At 45.8% G+C, this 18,089-nt stretch overlaps 1 long non-coding RNA gene across 1 annotated transcript in view; it reads left to right on the top strand.

The window, feature by feature from the left end:
• Positions 1–16,719, top strand: part of LOC144791113 (uncharacterized) — a 179,880-nt gene extending 163,161 nt beyond the window's left edge. The window contains exon 3 of the long non-coding RNA XR_013602298.1: positions 13,834–16,719. This is a non-coding gene — a long non-coding RNA (uncharacterized LOC144791113). The remainder of the gene's footprint in view (positions 1–13,833) is intronic.
• Positions 16,720–18,089: the final 1,370 nt, after the last annotated feature.

Raw genomic sequence — 18,089 nt, 5'->3', positions numbered from 1 at the left:
AAATGGCTGAATACAAATCTGAGATTAGAAGTTCTAAGGCACAACACTTCTCTCAGTTAATTTGTAAAAGTTCCAATAGCACTAGAAGCATTTTTACCATCCTGAATAGCATCACCAAACCGGAGTGTTCTAGGAAGGTGATAACTCCTTCTCTGGCCCTCTGTGAGAACCTGGCGGAATTCTTTCATGAGAAAATCCAACGGATTATTGACAACCTTAAAGTCGGTAAAACTGAGGCTGGGAATTTCTCAGTGGAGGATACCAGCATAGCTGGCTGCCTGCTGAGTGAGGCAAAGACTATTGGGAAGGGATCACTGAATAAGGATGCGAACTGTTTATCGGAGTTTCAGCCTTTATCCTCAGAGGAGTTTAGTAAATTGGCACAGGGTATCTCCTCTGGATCACCGTTAGATCCCCTCCCACATAGGATTTGGAAAGGATATGGGGAGGAAGTGTTTCCCTCCCTCCGCCTCATCTGGAATCAGTCTGTAACGACCGGTGTGGTTCCCACCAAATGGAAACAAGCCCTGGTGTCTCCTCTGTTAAAAACAACATCCTTAAACCCAGAATGTGCAAAAAATTATAGGCCCATCTCTCTGCTACCTTTCCCTTCAAAAATCGTAGAACGCACGGTTAGCTCTGCTCTCTCTGCATATTTGGAGCAAGCCAATGTACTGGAGGAGGCACAATTTGGTTTTCGACCAGCGCACAGGACTGAGTCGGCACTGGTGACGGTCATGGACGAGCTTCGGAGGCGGACAGACAGGGGTCAGGCAGTGGCATTGGTCCTGCTGGACCTGTCTGCCACCTTTGATACGGTAGATCATAAGCTCCTGCTGGATAGACTGAGTGGGGTCGGAGTGAATGGCTGCGCCTGGCAGTGGTTCCGCTCCTTTCTGCAAAACAGACAGCAGGCGGTGTCTCTTCCCCCATTTCAATCCTCCTTCTTTGACATACAGCATGGTGTGCCTCAGGGCTCGGCGATCAGCCCTATTTTGTTTAACGTGTATTTAAGACCTTTAATTGATGATATTAAAGCACACAACATTAGTATGGTAAATTATGCTGATGACACTCAGCTCATTCTATTTTTTTATGGCGAAAACGTGACCTCTGGGGAGGTATTTCATGAGTGTCTTCGGGACACAGCCTCCTGGCTACGGAAAAACTCCTTACAATTTAATGCTGGGAAGACAGAGGTGATCTACTGTGCAGCATCGAAGATTCCTCCCCCGTTCCCTGACAATATCTGGCCTCCTGAAACGCCAATGACAATACAGCCAGTGCAAGCAGCTCAGAACCTGGGCTTTATATTTGACAATAGACTTTCGCTGGAAGCTCAGGTAACCAAAATGATGGCTGCTTGTTTTGCAATTATCAGGTCCCTTCCAAAAAAATTTCCTTTACTCCCTCTTCATGCTCGGGCTCAAGTGGCACGATGTACAATACTTAGCAGGCTCGATTACTGCAATGCCCTTTTGCTAAACTCCCCGGAATTTGTATTCGATAGACTGCAGAGAATCCAGTCAGCAGCTGCCAAACTAGCACTTGGTCTTCCTAGAAGAGTCTCAGCATCTGCAGCCCTAGCAACACTTCATTGGCTTCCCTTGAGACAGAGAGTACAATTTAAGTCTCTGTGCCTGGTATTTAAAGCTCTTCGTGAGATCGGTCCCCTTTCCTTGCGTAAAAAATTTGAATGGTACACTCCTTCTAGAAATCTTCGTTCCTCTCTGGCAAGACTGGTGAGGATACCTAAATATAGAAGAGTTAGAATGGGAGGTAGACTGTTTGAAGTGGCTGCGGCCAAGCTTTGGAATAGTCTGCCCCGCGAAATCAGACAAATTCAGGAACTAATCCCTTTTAGAAAAGCCATTAAGACCTGGCTATTTCCTTTATTTTAGTTGCCGCCACAGTGTACACCTGTCATGGAATAGAGTAGCCAGTACCATTTTCACTGAGAGAGGGTAAGAAGAGGCCCTTTCGACCCTTAGTGGTCGCCAGCTGAGAGAGGGTAAGAAGAGGCCCTTTCGAGCCCCCTCGAGGATGTGGCCACGTTCACTGTGATCTGGATAATCGTCTCAATCAGGCACTGGTGGAAGGAAGAGCAATAACGTGAAATGACGAGTTTTCAAGCTGGAGTGGCACGTTTATTTTCATAAACACATGTATATCAATAAGGCATATTGCTAAAGAACACTCCTAAAAAGCTCTGGCTTCACTCTGCCAGAAAGTATGCAAGAAATCAATTGTTTCTAAAAGTACTGAGATGCAAACAGAAGTGACTATCTATTAAAAGATGACTTTCAGTGTAAAGAGGAAACGTTAAGAAGACATTAAAACCTGTTCAAGAAAATACGTTGTCTTCACACAATTTCCCGGAAGAGAACCATCATTGCAGGTTTAAACATTTAGCAAGAATAAAACATCAGAGGTTAAGATTCTTAAAAAGGCATAATAGAATTTCAGCTTGATTATACAGAGTACATTTCTATCAGGCCTAGTGCCTTAAAGCACCTACCTAGGGGAAAGAACCCTAGAGGATCTAATGCTAAAAGATACCTTTAACTAATGCAAGGAATTGGGTATGGATGAAAAAGCACTTAGCAAGTTAATTAAGAGGGTTTAAGATGCTATCTCATTCAGGAAGACATCACCTGGTAGAGTAGGTTTTTGCTGTCCCAAATCAGATAGTCGGTCGACCGGAGAACCACCCAAAAAGTCAGCTTGGAAAGTTCTGCCTTCTAATTGTGATGGTGAATCTTTTATACCTGAAATCACAGAACTGACACTGTCCTGACGTACTTTCTGGCGCAGGTGGCTTGACCGCATTGTCCTAGGACAGTGGGGGCGGTCGGGTGTCCTAACGGTCGGTTGGCCATGCTTGACCGCAGAACATAAACAGAGAACATCTTGTTCTATACATATTTCTAGAAATGTATGTGTGACTGGAACTTAAGTTAGGTGCTAGTTTTGCAAGAAGTTGCAGCTTATTTCAGCAAGCTAAGTTTCAAAACAAGACTTCAGTGGGAACTCCCTAGATGTGTCAACCTGCACCAGCTGGGTCTTGTGTACGTGTGTGGGCGTTGGTCTTGATGCTGTGGAAAATTACTGTACTTCACGTCAGGCCAATTTACCACGTTATTTTTCAGTGCAGCAGAAATGCATTTTTAACATTATTGTGGCATTGTGCACTCTATTAGCCTAAGGCATGTCTTTTTGGCCTTTGCCTTGGGTCTACGACCCCGGGATTCAGGGATTTTGTGGGATCTAATTCGCTGATCATGCATAGCAAAAATTGAGGGTTTTAAGCATATTTTCAGGTTTTCTCTGATAGGCCCATATGTGACATTTTCGCTATCAATGCAGCTAAGAAGTGCTCTTTTTGGTGATCAGATGGTAGAGCGTGATTTTAACCCTTCATCATATCCCCCGTCTTGTTCATTTATGAACACACTCCTTACTGAGTATCTTGGTGACCCTTCAGCTAGTGGCGGTTTCCAGGGCATGTCGTTAACATAACACTTAAAGCTGCCTTGGAGCCTTTTCTGGGTGATGGCTTTTTCTCCCTCTGTCCTAAGGAGTATTTTGACATATTCTGCATCTCGTTCATTAAGCAGACTTTCATACTGGGCTGCTGTAGGGCTCTTGCTCAGGGTGTCCCTACCTGGGGGAAGTGGGGGAGCAGTTGGTATGCCATAGTGGGTGCCAGGTGCTGCTATCTCGCTCATTTCTAATTGTACTCCAGTCCCATCCCCGGGGACTCGATCCATGTCTTCATACTTTGCTATCTGGGAGATCCCTGTGCTAGCATAATTCATTCCTACGGCCTTGGTACTTAATCTTTTAATGCAATGGCTCCCTATCTGAAAGGCGCAACACAGTATTATGAGAATCTCAACAATCGGTATCATTAACTTCAAGATTGCTGTGAGCCATGAAGGCATCCAATCAAGATTGCACAGGCTGTTGGAATAATGTCCGCAGGGGCACCTCCTTCATCGGTCATTTCTTTTCCCAAGTTGGTCAGCTCCTCAATGGCTCTTGCTATCGATCCGTTATCCTCGTCATTTCCTGGTATGAAAGTGCAGCAGGATTTTCCTATTTGATGACACAGACCACCATCTTTGGCAGTCAGCATGTCAAGGAAGTAGCGATGTTCCAGAACCATTAGTCTCAGTGGGCGCAGTTCTTCCCTGATTGCATTTAGTCCGTCTCTGGTGCTGTTGATGGCTTGCATGACCTCATAGCGCGTCACTTCCAGCCAGCGAGCATTAGCCTGAGTTTGGAACATTGGAACTGCTCCTCCGAAGAAAAGTTGGGCCTCGTTGAAGAGGCGGAATTCTGCTGGAACTTTACCAAAAGCCTCAGCTGCGAAGTACTCCGCTGTTCGCCGGTGTCGGTGGAGGAATATCACGTCACCTGTCATTGGGTGTGACAGTATGTGGGAAGCATTTGATGCCGGCACAACCAGATGTACTTCATGCAGAGTCACCAAAGAACACAGTCCGAGCCACTGTGGAGGTAGTTGGAGATAGAGGTGTTCTCCGCAAGCCCAATAGTAGTCCATCAGGGTGGAGGTGCCGTACTGCATATCAAAATTGAAGATAGTCGAATTACAGTCTGTGTTACGCCCAACAGAGACAGAGCCATTACCTATGAAACAAAGAGAAGGATTTTTTAGTTTAAATGCTTTTTTATGTTTGTACATTCTTTCCCCACCCCAGGTGTATCTGCTTCCTGCCTCATTCCAAATTTGTTCACAGTTATCCTCGACATCCCAGTCAATATTTTCTTCCCAGTCTGTTTCACCTGCCCAAGGGGGGCCTAAAGATGCTGCCTTGCAGTACACCTTGCTAGGTTCATGCCACTCATTGTTGTAATAGACTCGTGCCCGCAGCCTCAGTAATGTTCTATTTTGGCATAAGCGCTCACTGGGGGAATGAGGAGTCTGGTGCTTTCCATGGTCACATGCTGCAATGGGGGTTCATTTCACAACATATCCTAATTGTATTATTATCGGTGCCCGGTGATCCATATTAGGTGAACCTCTCTTTCGCATTGCCTTTATATGCTTCTCTATTTCTGCCCTGTCAGAAACGATCCTGAATATAACATTGTTGTAGTCCCATTCCGTTATATTTACAACTCCGATCCATATTTCAACCCCACTTACTTGGACCGGTCCCTCCATGCGGCAAAGATACAGGTGTAATAGGCACATGACAATATTTGGAGGAACTTCTTTAGGAAAAGTTAGTCTGTCCGCTCCTACTGCATGAGGGATGTAGGAACATACATAGCAGGACTCATTCGTAATTGTTTTCCCTACTGATGTCATGTCCCTGTACCACGAGTTCTCTCCTAGGGAGGAGTGGACTGAGTGATCTCTTATGGATTGTTGTAGGTCTAGCATGGGCCCTAGGCCTTCTTGTATTTCTACAAGATGTTGGAATGTTTTGGATGGGTATCCTTTAGACTTGTGTCGACTCTCTATATGGGAACCAGGGACGAATGGGGAAGGGACACGGGGTTTTGACTTTGTTAAGTAGGGGGGGATGGCGAAGGCAAATCTGCGTTTCCTATGGTGGCGAGGAAAGCGATGGCGGGACACTTGTTCTGTGATGTTTGTAGCTGTATTCCATGAGCCATTCCTTTCCCCTGGGGTGAAGTGTGAGAGTTCAAGCTGCCCACTAGTGAGTGCGTTGCTAGAAGTACTATTTTCTGGTAGTTCAGGACCTAGTGTGCGTTGTGTTGCTGTCTGATGTTTGAGTGTGACCGCTGGTACAGTGGCTGAAACAGTGGATGCTAAGGCATTTATCTCATTAAAACTTTTTACAGCAAGAAAATAGACACACCAATTGAAAGTTATTAGTGCCACTCCAACAATGATACAGAACATAAATGTGAAAAGAGTACATAACTTCGCATCACGGCTGCTGTATTCCTGGAACAGCAAGGGGGTGCCTTCTTCTTCTTCTTCTTCTTCTTCAGTGGACGGGAAACCGCTGTCCTCATTCAGGGGGACCATGGGCATGTCGCTTTCCTCTCTTAGTCCATTGTCTATTGCTGTGGAGGCGCAGGATCGAGCTGGACGTCTCGTCGGTGGACCCATGCCTTGCGCTCAGCTATCCGGATGGCAGTTGAAGATGAATCAGTCACTGCAAAGGGACCGTCGGATTTGGGGTCTTTCCACTTCCTGACGTGCCTCCGGACGAAGATCGAGTCCCAGGACAAATGGGTGGCAGTTCTGGATCGTTGGAGCTCTTCTCCTTCCTTTTGGACACCTGGGCAGAAAGGAACTGCGTAGCGCGGGTTAGTGTGCACACAAATTCGTAAAGCTCAGCTTTAACTACCTCTGAAGATGATTCACTGTCAGTCTTGGGCCTGGTGGAGGGGATAGTTACATTTATGGATCGTCCGGTGACAAGTTGGTGGGGCGTGAGGTGGTGATCCGAGCTTGGGGAGTTTCTTAGTGAGTAGAGGGCAAGTGGAAGGCAGTAGAGCCATTTCTTACCGATGGTGGCGCTGATTTTGCTTATTTTATTTTTGAGCAGGCCGTTGAGGCGCTCGCAAATACCATTGCATTGGGGATGGTAGGCAGATGTTAGTTTGTGTCTGATACCTAGCATTGTGGTCAGGGAGGAGAAGATGATGTTTGAAAAATGGCTCCCATTGTCAGATCTTATGGCGGTGGGAATTCCAAAGCATGAGATGACGTCACGCAGTAGGAATGTGGCTGCTGCTTTGGCATCGCAGTGGACGCATGGTCCAGCTTCGATCCACCGCAAGAATGGGCATACCACCACAATGAGATATCGGTAGTTTTGGCACTGATCGATCATATCAACATAATCGAGGTGGAGTTCCTTGAAAGGGCCAGAGGGTTTGGGGAAGGTGGAAGCAACTGTTTTGAGCGTTGGATTTGGTGAATACTGTTGGCAGATGAGGTAATTATTAACAAAGAGTTGTATTAGTTCGTGGGCATTGGGAATGAACCAATCTGCTTGCAGTGTTGTGGACATGTTATCTCGGGAGACATGTGCGGGATGGTGGAGTTGGTCCAGTGCCACCTGCAGGAAGGCTTGTGGCATGACAGGTTTCCCCGACATGGTCTGTCTGTAGATAAAATCAGCAGTGTCCTGCTGTACTCCCCTCTTCTTCTATAGCTCTTTCTCTTGATGTGGTGCACTTTCTTGTATTTCTCTGAGGTGCAGTTGGGCAAGGGAATCGTATTGTTGCGTGTTATCTATCGGGCAGGAAGCATTTGGGACAAGAGTGTCATTGCTGGTGTCTGTGTCATTGCTGTTGTCTGTGTCATTGCTGTTGTCTGTGTCATTGTTGTTGTCTGTGTGCTGTGCTGGAGCTACACTGTCTTCATGTGTCGTTATCTGTTCTGCTGGTGTTACAGCTTGCCCAAGTAAGATTGGGGCGTTGTACGTATCATGTTCCGTGAAAGGTAAGGGGGGTCTGGCTGCAGCTTTGGCTGCCCAATCTGCTAGAGGGTTACCTCTGGAGACAAAATCCTGTCCATTCGTGTGCGCTGCACATTTGACAACCGCTACCTCATTGGGAAGTGTAAGGGCCTCAATCAAGTCCTCCAGCAATTGTTTGTGGCATACAGGTGTCCCATCTGATTTGAGAAAGCCGCGCCTCTTCCAGCGCAGAATGCTTGAGTGTGTCGTTGTTGTGACATATGCAGAGTCTGAGTACACTGTGATGCGGTCATCAGCCCCGAGGTGCAAAGCGGCAGTTAGTGCCACCAATTCTGCAGCCTGGGCTGAGTAGTGTGGAGGCAATGTAATTTGCTGTACGATATCTAGGGAATCAGGGACTCCTGCTGTTGGGCCCTGACTACTGTGGCAGCTGTGTACCTAATCCCTGTTTCTTGATCAATGGTGGAGGACCCATCAACAAAATACACAGTGCTGTCCGGCAGGGGGTCCTCCTTTGCTGCTCCTGACTCGTCAGGAGAGTATTTGGCACAGTCATGGGTGTCGTCATCGGAGGCTGCAATGGGATGGGCAAAGAATGTGGCTGGGTTGACGGTGTGACATTTGACAACCTTCAGGGAGGGCAATGACAGAATGACTTTGTAACCTGACACTCTCTGTGTAGTCAATGTTGTCTTGGTTTTCTGAATTATAGCAAAGACGGCGTGCTCTGTGTACATTGTCAGCGAGGACCCCATGACAATGGGGGTGCTTTTATCCACAGCAAAGGCTGCAGCAGCGAGTGCCTGTTCACAGGGATAATGACCTCTCATAACTGAGTCTAGCAAGCCGCTGAAGTAAGCAATTGGCTTGTGGCCCATGGGGTATTTCTGTGTAAGGACAGCAGTCATGACCTGACCATTGCAATGGGCGAACAGATAGAATTATTTTGTGTAATCAGGTGTCCCTAACACTGGTGCATTTGTTATCTCATATTTGAGCTGTTGGAAGGAAGCTGTCATTTCAGGTGTCCAGTCTAGTCTGTTGCGTCTGTCTTTTGCTGCTTTGACTGCCTTCAGCAAGGGGGCAGTTATCGTGGAGAAGTCAAAAATCCATTGACGGACATAATTCACAAGTCCAAGGAATTATTGCATCTCCTTAACCGTTTGGGGCTCTGGGGTGTTTCTTATGGCCTCGACTCTGTCTGGTGTCACTCTTCTCCCTGATGCTGATAGTACCTGTCCTAGATAGTATACCTCTGTTTGGCAGTGCTGAAGCTTGTTCTTGTCCACTCTATAGCCTCTGTGAGCTAGGGTGGTAAGCAGAGAGATGGTGTCTGTTCTGCACTGCTGTTCTGTGGTGCTGCAGAGCAAAAGGTCATCGACATATTGCAGCAGGTGCTGTCACATTGAAAGTTTGATAAGTCTTCTTTGACAACTCTGTTGAAGACGCTGGGGTACTCACAGTACCCCATAGGGAGACTTTGGTAAGTCATTTGTACCCCTTTGTAGCAGAATGCCCATAGGTACTGACTGTCTGGATGAAGGGGGACGCTGAAAAAGGCATTTTTCAGGTCGATCACGGAAAAGTATTGTGCATTCGGGGGAACATTGGTGAGGATGACAGAAGGGTCTGGGACGATGGGAAACTCTGGTACTACTATGTTATTGATCGAATGCAGATCATGAACCAAACGCCATTGATTGGTCTTGCCCTTGCGGACAGGAAAAAGGCACGTGTTGCAGGGGGATACACAGGGGTATATGACTCCCTGATCTAGCAGGGCTTGTATAGTGGGGGCAATGCCTTCCTCTGCTTCCTTAGAAAGTGGGCACTGTTTAATTCTGGGTAGAATAGCGCCTGGTGTCAGTGTTATTTTAAATGGGGTGGCAGAACGGATGAGGCCTACATCATTGGGACCAGTGGTCCACAGATGCGGCGGGACTTGTGCTAAGTCCGCTTCACGTACTGAATCATATTTTAGTGGGGCAGCGGGTGTTCTCTTTTCTACTGTCACCGAGAGGGGTACCTCATACTGATAGACGATCTCTGTTATGGGGTATTCGTCAGGATCACCAAAGAGCTGTTCATCTCGAATGTCTCTTACTTGGTGTCCGGGCTCGATGAAAATTACACAGGCCCAGGAGCGCATATTGTCGTCTCCTGCTATGAATGACCCGTATGTAGGTGTAATGTGAAGAGCGTGTATGCCTAGGGTCATGCTTTTGTCCGATATCTGGTAGTGCTGGGACTGTGGGCGAAAGAGAAATTCCTTCGGGAGCTGGACAGTGCGCTGGTGCAGTTCAGGTGTGTTGGCTACAATGATGTGTACCTCAGTGGAGAACGCTTGCTCATCCACAGGGCAAGCCCTTATCTGATCCTTCAAGGAAGAGTCAACAGTGAGTGCCATAATCCTTGCTAGGGGTGTGCCTGGTATAGAACAAACCATTGTTCCGTTCTCATGGAAGTGAATGGTCATGTTCAGTTTTGCCATGAGGTCTCTCCCTAAAAGGTTGACTGGAGAGTGCGGTGAATAAAGCAGTGGTTGCTTCAGCATCGGGTCTCCTATTTGTAGGAGTACTGGCTTGGTAAAGGGGACCCTTGCTATTGCCCCAGAGAATCCCTGTGTGTCTGCTACTTGATCAGAAATAGGCAGATGTCCGCCTGTAATGCAGGAGTACGTGGCGCCTGTGTCAATGAGGAAGCTATATGTTTTGTTATTTATCGTGACCAGGACGGTGGGGTCATCTTCACTGCCCATGATGCATGATAAAACTGGGCACACAAGAGTTGTCTGTGGGCTGTCCTAGCAAGTGTATCCTCCAGCTTGGTATTGCTGGATGGTGCCCTGTGTGAAAGGGTTGTTGGGAGTAATCACCACTCCTCCTTGGGGTGTAGTGTTTTGGGCTTGGGACACCATTTGGTACGCGGATACTTGCTGTTGCGGCTGTATGGGAGCTTGCATTTGCTGGGGCTGCATGGGAGCTTGCATTTGCTGGGGCTGCATGGGGACTTGCTGTAGGGCAGGCTGGGCATAGGCATACAACATCTGGGGCTGTTGTGAAAACGTCTGTTGTTGTTGTTGTAATTGTGGTGGTACTTGTTGGATGGGGACTTGGTGGATGGGGCCCATGAGTTGCTGGCCTTGCTCTCGAAGTCTAGTACGACATTCCCTCATCATGTGGCCTTGTTTGTGACAATAAAAACAAGTGCGTGTCCCTGCCTGTAGTTGGGCCCTCTGTTGCCCCTTTCCATTTCCTCGTCCCTGCATGCCCTTGTTTCTGTTGGAGTTGTTTCTGTCATTGCTGTGATACTGTTGTTGGTCATTCCCATAAGCCGGTAGTGGTGCCACGTATTGTACAGGGGGCTGTTGTTGAACGTACTGCACTGTAGGCTGTTGCTGGGCCTGTACATACTGCACTGCTTGTTGTGGTGGGGTCGGCAAGTACTGTATGGCTGGCTGTATTTGCTGTTGTGTCTGTGCTTGCGCATATTGCATGGCAGGCTGTATGGCAGGCTGCTGTATCTGAGGAGTGTGTGCCGGGACATATTGTATGGCAGGCTGCTGCACTTGTTGCGAAGACTGGGTATTGGTGGTAAGCGCGTTTTGGGCGGCCTGTGGAAAGGTGGTAACTGCTGTCATTTGGCTGACAGGTGCAGCCAACATGACAGTGTCTAGGGCGTCTTTTTTCTTATTAAGCTTCTCCTGCACCAATTATTCAGCTGCATTCTCTAAAGCTAGTTGTCTATTTTTTCCTGATCAATTTTCTTTTTGCAAAAATGTATAATGTGGTCTTGTATTTCAGGCCATGGTTTTCCTTCCATGGCTACTACCCCATCTAATTTCTCCTGCACATCGTCTGGCAGTCCTCTTTTAACCATGTGGTAAAAGAGTCTGCTATTTCCTCCCGTGGTATTCCAAGAGTCACCTAACTCCTGGTGCCATTTTTCTTTCATCCTGGAAATAAAGTTAATCGGGTCTTCATTTGTTTGCATTGTCAGTGACATGAGAGACCCAATATCCGGAACATCAGGGTACTTTAGCCGCAATTTAGTCCAGACTGTTGCCCTTATTTTATCGAATGGTTCTCCATCGTACGTTGTGTCGTTCATAGTTATCAATCCTCTACTGATACTTGTGAACATTTCTTCTGCTTCCCCTCCCATGAGGGAGATTAGCAAACTCTTCATATCACCAACCCCTGGTTTGGTGCCTGTAGTATTTTTCTCTAGGGCCACTATCCATTTGCTGGCACCCTCCGTGAGGGGCGGGAGGTTCTTTTTAATGGCTTGCTTCTCCGCATAAGACCAGCAGTTATATATGGGGGGCCTTTGCTGTTTTGTATATTAGCGGCATCTGGCGGGTAATCCCTGCACCTTGATGCTTCGGTCTGGTGGTGTCATATCGTCTGGCATATTTCTGCCAAATTTTGAGACTGGCTCGCATATAATCATAATCCCAATCCTCATCCCCTACTCCCTGCAGGATACATTCTACTGCTGTGGCCATGTGCTGAGGTTCAAAAGACCCTTCTCTTGGCCAGGGGATCATCTGCGGGGCCAATGACTCTGTCCATCCTGCTAGATCGTCTGTGAATGGGTTGACAGCATAGTCTGAATTCTCACCTAGTATCACTATTTGGTTGGGAGTTAGGTCATTGTCCCGCCGGGCACATGTCTTGTTGAGAAACATTTCAAAATGAGGGGCGAATTTTCACCCCCAAACAATCGCACAGCTTTTGTGAAGCCTCCTTTGGCTTACATTCTTTAACAGTTATTTTAACCATAGTATTCCAATATATTCCGATTGTTCTTTTCTTTTTCACTCAATTTTAATCAATAGTATTGTCTGTCCACACGCGGAAAGAGAACTGCCATGTTTTCAGGTTTCTGATGCTCATTCAGTGTCCATCCGGACCTTCTCAAAGAACACGATTGAAGCAAACATCGTATGAAGCAGCGTTTATTGAATTAAAAGGCCCAATGCATTTCGGGCGACTCGCGCCCTTCGCCAGGGGTCGCTAGAAAATAAACAGTAAAACAATCACTATCCCTTGCATTAACATTGTATCATGCCGTGAAAAATACACATCAAACATTAAGTAATCCATCACTCCTATCCAGTGTGCTAATCATTGTTTCTGCATGTCAATCCTTCAAACATTACCCACAGTGTGCGCCAGTTACGTTTTATAAAAGTTTACAATGAGCCTACATACACTCGTTCCACCCCGTTTTGTTGTATAACCCTCGTCAATCCTTCGGTGTAACCCCATTCTATCTAGCTCCCTTTAGTATCTACCCGCCCTATATTTTTCTGAATCCTGCCTCCATTCACATCTATCATGGTACCGGTCAACTTTTTACTCACTTAACCCGCCTTTCCTGGCTACATACATTTCACTGTTACCAGTTTCCATCTGCTCTATTAGTTCCTGTTAGCGTTCTAATCTCAATAATATATCCCGTTGTTAACCATTCAAAATCCCTTAAATCCAGAGTCACTCTTTTCGTACCTGCTTTCATGAAACATGAGGTTTCCCATCTCGGTCTGTGTAAATCAACTGCCAGGTAAACGCCCAAATTTACCTCCCACGTGTCCCAGAATATATTAGCCCCATCATCTTCCCATTGGCTCGCACAACTGCTTAACCCCCTGGTGGTAGCGTCATCATTAGTTACTAGATGTCAAACGAACTCTAGTCCCCATAATCCCATTCATTCTGCCGCTAGCAGCACAAATAACACCACATTTAGAAACCCTATGCCTAAATCACGTATCAACATTATTTCTGCCCATATGAAGGAATAGTATCCATTTAAAAGTTTTGTCCTTATTCATTAAACGTCAGCATTTCAAGACGACTCTCGATGTTATTCCGTCCGTGTGGGTGACTCCATTCTTCGTCGTTGTGTTTTTCTCTCCTCCTTGTTTTTGACGGGTGCAAACCCAATTGTGGACAGTGGGTATGAATATATCTTTTGAGAAAGTGGGATGCACACCTACGTATTCTACTTTAAACATACTTTTGTTTAAAGGAAAGGCGGGTTAAGTGAGTAAAAAGTTGACCGGTACCATGATAGATGTGAATGGTGGGAGGATTCAGAAAAATATAGGGCGGGTAGATACTAAAGGGAGCTAGATAGAATGGGGTTACACCGAAGGATTGACGAGGGTTATACAACAAAACGGGGTGGAACGAGTGTATGTAGGCTCATTGTAAACTTTTATAAAACGTAACTGGCGCACACTGTGGGTAATGTTTGACGGATTGACATGCAGAAACAATGATTAGCACACTGGATAGGAGTTATGGATTACTTAATGTTTGATGTGTATTTTTCACGGCATGATACAATGTTAATGCAAGGGATAGTGATTGTTTTACTGTTTATTTTCTAGCGACCCCTGACGAAGGGCGCGAGTCGCCCGAAATGCATTGGGCCTTTTAATTCAATAAACGCTGCTTCATACGATGTTTGCTTCAATCGTGTTCTTTGAGAAGGTCCGGATGGACACTGAATGAGCATCAGAAACCTGAAAACATGGCAGTTCTCTTTCCGCGTGTGGACAGACAATACTATTGATTAAAATTGAGTGAAAAAGAAAAGAACAATCGGAATATATTGGAATACTATGGTTAAAATAACTGTTAAAGAATGTAAGCCAAAGGAGGCTTCACAAAAGCTGTGCGATTGTTTGGGGGTGAAAATTCGCCCCTCATTTTGAATTGTATTCTGGCGCCATGTGGGCAGAGCGTCATTGCAACCTGCACGCAATCATGACACAAAAGGAAACAAAAGCATGTTTAAAGTAGAATACGTAGGTGTGCATCCCACTCTCTCAAAAGATATATTCATACCCACTGTCCACAATTGAGGTTGCAGCCGTCAAAAACAAGGAGGAGAGAAAAACACAACGACGAAGAATGGAGTCACCCACACGGACGGAATAACATCGAGAGTCGTCTTGAAATGCTGACGTTTAATGAATAAGGACAAAACTTTTAAATGGATACTATTCCTTCATATGGGCAGAAATAATGTTGATACGTGATTTAGGCATAGGGTTTCTAAATGTGGTGTTATTTGTGCTGCTAGCGGCAGAACGAATGGGATTATGGGGACTAGAGTTCGTTTGACATCTAGTAACTAATGATGACGCTACCACCAGGTGGTTAAGCAGTTGTGCGAGCCAATGGGAAGATGATGGGGCTAATATATTCTGGGACACGTGGGAGGTAAATTTGGGCGTTTACCTGGCAGTTGATTTACACAGACCGAGATGGGAAACCTCATGTTTCATGAAAGCAGGTACGAAAAGAGTGACTCTGGATTTAAGGGATTTTGAATGGTTAACAACGGGATATATTATTGAGATTAGAACGCTAACAGGAACTAATAGAGCAGATGGAAACTGGTAACAGTGAAATGTATGTAGCCAGGAAAGGCGGGTTAAGTGAGTAAAAAGTTGACCGGTACCATGATAGATGTGAATGGAGGGAGGATTCAGAAAAATATAGGGCGGGTAGATACTAAAGGGAGCTAGATAGAATGGGGTTACACCGAAGGATTGACGAGGGTTATACAACAAAACGGGGTGGAACGAGTGTATGTAGGCTCATTGTAAACTTTTATAAAACGTAACTGGCGCACACTGTGGGTAATGTTTGACGGATTGACATGCAGAAACAATGATTAGCACACTGGATAGGAGTTATGGATTACTTAATGTTTGATGTGTATTTTTCACGGCATGATACAATGTTAATGCAAGGGATAGTGATTGTTTTACTGTTTATTTTCTAGCGACCCCTGACGAAGGGCGCGAGTCGCCCGAAATGCATTGGGCCTTTTAATTCAATAAACGCTGCTTCATACGATGTTTGCTTCAATCGTGTTCTTTGAGAAGGTCCGGATGGACACTGAATGAGCATCAGAAACCTGAAAACATGGCAGTTCTCTTTCCGCGTGTGGACAGACAATACTATTGATTAAAATTGAGTGAAAAAGAAAAGAACAATCGGAATATATTGGAATACTATGGTTAAAATAACTGTTAAAGAATGTAAGCCAAAGGAGGCTTCACAAAAGCTGTGCGATTGTTTGGGGGTGAAAATTCGCCCCTCATTTTGAATTGTATTCTGGCGCCATGTGGGCAGAGCGTCATTGCAACCTGCACGCAATCATGACACAAAAGGAAACAAAAGCATGTTTAAAGTAGAATACGTAGGTGTGCATCCCACTCTCTCAAAAGATATATTCATACCCACTGTCCACAATTGAGTTTGCAGCCGTCAAAAACAAGGAGGAGAGAAAAACACAACGACGAAGAATGGAGTCACCCACACGGACGGAATAACATCGAGAGTCGTCTTGAAATGCTGACGTTTAATGAATAAGGACAAAACTTTTAAATGGATACTATTCCTTCATATGGGCAGAAATAATGTTGATACGTGATTTAGGCATAGGGTTTCTAAATGTGGTGTTATTTGTGCTGCTAGCGGCAGAACGAATGGGATTATGGGGACTAGAGTTCGTTTGACATCTAGTAACTAATGATGACGCTACCACCAGGTGGTTAAGCAGTTGTGCGAGCCAATGGGAAGATGATGGGGCTAATATATTCTGGGACACGTGGGAGGTAAATTTGGGCGTTTACCTGGCAGTTGATTTACACAGACCGAGATGGGAAACCTCATGTTTCATGAAAGCAGGTACGAAAAGAGTGACTCTGGATTTAAGGGATTTTGAATGGTTAACAACGGGATATATTATTGAGATTAGAACGCTAACAGGAACTAATAGAGCAGATGGAAACTGGTAACAGTGAAATGTATGTAGCCAGGAAAGGCGGGTTAAGTGAGTAAAAAGTTGACCGGTACCATGATAGATGTGAATGGAGGGAGGATTCAGAAAAATATAGGGCGGGTAGATACTAAAGGGAGCTAGATAGAATGGGGTTACACCGAAGGATTGACGAGGGTTATACAACAAAACGGGGTGGAACGAGTGTATGTAGGCTCATTGTAAACTTTTATAAAACGTAACTGGCGCACACTGTGGGTAATGTTTGAAGGATTGACATGCAGAAACAATGATTAGCACACTGGATAGGAGTTATGGATTACTTAATGTTTGATGTGTATTTTTCACGGCATGATACAATGTTAATGCAAGGGATAGTGATTGTTTTACTGTTTATTTTCTAGCGACCCCTGGCGAAGGGCGCGAGTCGCCCGAAATGCATTGGGCCTTTTAATTCAATAAACGCTGCTTCATACGATATTTGCTTCAATCGTGTTCTTTGAGAAGGTCCGGATGGACACTGAATGAGCATCAGAAACCTGAAAACATGGCAGTTCTCTTTCCGCGTGTGGACAGACAATACTATTGATTAAAATTGAGTGAAAAAGAAAAGAACAATCGGAATATATTGGAATACTATGGTTAAAATAACTGTTAAAGAATGTAAGCCAAAGGAGGCTTCACAAAAGCTGTGCGATTGTTTGGGGGTGAAAATTCGCCCCTCATTTTGAATTGTATTCTGGCGCCATGTGGGCAGAGCGTCATTGCAACCTGCACGCAATCATGACACAAAAGGAAACAAAAGTATGTTTAAAGTAGAATACGTAGGTGTGCATCCCACTCTCTCAAAAGATTGTTGAGTAACATGCCATTGCCTGTTCTAGCTCGAGTGTTTCGCATGGAGGCAGTGCCAGTGACCTTGTAGTTGATGTGGGCGTCGGTGCCAGGGACATCGTAGACGATGTCCTCTGGTTGTCCGTGTGTTCCCAACACAGTAAGTCTTTCTACCTCTGTTTTTCTTTTCCTACTTTTCCCCCCTGTGTCCTCTGTATTTTGGAATTCTTGATTGTCATAGAATGGGTTTGTTGATTGCTTTGTCAAATTTGTGGCGCGTGGCTGGCTGGAAGAATCAATCATGGCTGTGGCGGATGGTGGGGCAAACGGGTCTGCTACAGGTGCAGGGTGCCGTGGTGGTATGTCAGGGGGTGTAGGCTGGACCTGTGTTGTCTCGGCAGTCGTATGTGTGTGGTCTGGCACAGCTGTCTGGCGACAAGGGGAGGGGGACCTATGGTACTGCACTTCTGGCTGTCCTTCATAATCCCTTATGTCCCGAGAGGGACCCGCACTCGGCAAAGGTGTGGATGGGAAATGGGCAGTCTGTTGTTTACTATGGCCTAGTTCCCCAGTCCCTTCCGTGCTTTGAAAGATGTCTGCTTGTTCAGTAAGTTGTCGTGAAGTGCTCATTGTCGCTTTAGTATTTGGTGTGTTAAAATGGGTGATCCTGAGAGTCTCGGATAATCTGTCACTTATTTGTTCTAGCTTTAATGAGGCACGTCGGACTACCTGTGATATGTCGTCATGTTCGGGGCTGCGAGTCATTTCTGGGATGCTCAGGTCTGTTCGGGTATCCCCATTGGGGCTGTCCTCAAAGCTTTTATTGAATTCTGCGGCTGTCCTCCATGTGTCATAATGGACTTGAAATGGTGCTGGAAGGCCCTGTAACCCTCTGTCCTTATTCTGTTGTTGGACAGAGGAGAATGTGATCAGTGGTTCGCCTGTGTTTATGCCGCAAAATGGCATGTGGTCTCGGGGGGTGGCCTTCTGCTCCTGGAGTTGTGGAGCATTGGT

This window comes from Lissotriton helveticus, chromosome 11, assembly GCF_964261635.1.
Source record: "Lissotriton helveticus chromosome 11, aLisHel1.1, whole genome shotgun sequence".
Lineage (NCBI taxonomy): Eukaryota > Metazoa > Chordata > Amphibia > Caudata > Salamandridae > Lissotriton > Lissotriton helveticus.
The sequence above is the reverse complement of the archived record's forward strand: the minus strand, read 5'-3'. Positions and strand labels throughout refer to the sequence as shown.